General features: G+C 54.8%; 1 protein-coding gene across 3 annotated transcripts in view; it reads left to right on the top strand.

Moving 5' to 3' along the window:
- Nucleotides 1–1,640, top strand: part of KDM5C (lysine demethylase 5C) — a 36,208-nt gene that overhangs the window by 25,104 nt on the left and 9,464 nt on the right. The window lies entirely within an intron of this gene.

Consider the following 1,640-nt stretch of genomic DNA (forward strand, 5'->3'; position numbering starts at 1 on the left):
AGCAGGGGGTCCTGCTGAAGGAAGTGGGCTGAGGAGGGGCTGCAGAGCTGGGCCAGATGTGTGCTTCCCTGCCATCTTCCTCCAGGTATCGATACACCTTGGATGAGCTCCCTGCTATGCTGCATAAGCTGAAGGTTCGGGCCGAGTCCTTTGACACCTGGGCCAACAAAGTTCGAGTGGCCCTGGAGGTGGAGGATGGGCGGAAGCGCAGTGAGTGATGGGGGGACGGAGGGACTCCACAGGCAAGTTCTCTTCCCTTTTCTTCTGTACCCCCCCACCCCCTTCCTCTGCCTTTACTCAATACTGCCTACTCCTTGCTGCTTTCATTCTCTCTCCAGGCCTTGAAGAGCTGAGGGCGCTAGAGTCTGAGGCCCGTGAGCGGAGGTTTCCAAACAGTGAGCTGCTGCAGCGACTGAAGAACTGCCTGAGCGAGGCGGAGGCTTGCGTGTCCCAGGCTCTGGGACTCGTCAGTGGCCAGGAGGCCGGGTATGGCCCTGGGAAGTGGCGGGCTGATTCTGGCTGCTGAGGAGCCGGCCCCTAGGAGGAGTGGGCTCTGAGTGCCGCTGGGCAGATGACGTCAGCAGGAAGCTGACAGGCTCTGCAGTGCAAGGTGGCCAAAGAGGTGTTGGTAGGGCAAGGAGATCAGGCAACTAGAATGGATAAGAGTGCTAAGAAAGCTAGAAATGGTTCTTTTTATCAGTACCTGGAGATTTCCGGCAGGCTTAGGGATTTTGTGGGCTGAGAGGAGTTGTGGAAGGTTTAGGGTCAATAAAAGGACACAGAAGTACCAACCTGATCAGAGAGTTCACAATTGAGGATGAGTTGAAAAGTCCAGCTTCTGTTACCATCATTTAATTTCTAAGCTCCCCCCCAATATATCCTGTATTCCTCCCTTCTCATTCTTTGCTCTCATCATATGAATGTGCTGATATCTTAAACCCCCCTCCTCTAATCTGGACAGTTGGGGGCACTGTGGAGTAGGAGCGATCAAGGTGGGCAGGTGTGAGGAAAGGCATTGGGTCTGAGCACAGAGATGGAGGGAGGGGACTGGATTTGGACCTGAAATCCCACATGTGAAACTCCATAGCCCCCACAGGGTGGCTGGTCTACAGATGACCCTGGCTGAGCTCCGGGCCTTTCTGGACCAGATGAACAACCTGCCTTGTGCCATGCACCAGATTGGGGATGTCAAGGTGAGGAGGAATGCACTTGGAGTGCTGATGAGGGTTCGGGGGGATTGGGAGACCTGGGCAGCAGGCCACTCTTGGCTTCCTTAAAAAGCGTCAAGTGTTTGGGCAAGACAGGATGCACCTGTGAGAGTAACAGGAGCTGGAGGCAAAGGGGGTGTAAGTACAGAACGCAGAGTCAAGAGAAGGTGTCCTGGTGGAGGTGGAAGAGGAGAAAGGAGCAAGGATGTTTGTGGGCCTGGAAAGCTGAGTCAGGTTCAGGAAGGGAGAGGAGAAGTGGGATGAAGAGGGCAGTAGACACGAGCGTGAGCGTAGGGGTTTATGAGGAGGCCAAGCATAGCAGAGTGTTTTTAGGGCAGAGGGTCTCCTGGTACTATACATCAGAATCCTCTGGGGACTTAACTCCTGACCAAACCCTGTTGAGACTCTCTAGGGGTGGGGCCCAGGAATCTC

This window comes from Ursus maritimus, assembly GCF_017311325.1.
Source record: "Ursus maritimus isolate PB19 chromosome X unlocalized genomic scaffold, ASM1731132v1 scaffold_X1, whole genome shotgun sequence".
NCBI classification, from domain to species: domain Eukaryota; kingdom Metazoa; phylum Chordata; class Mammalia; order Carnivora; family Ursidae; genus Ursus; species Ursus maritimus.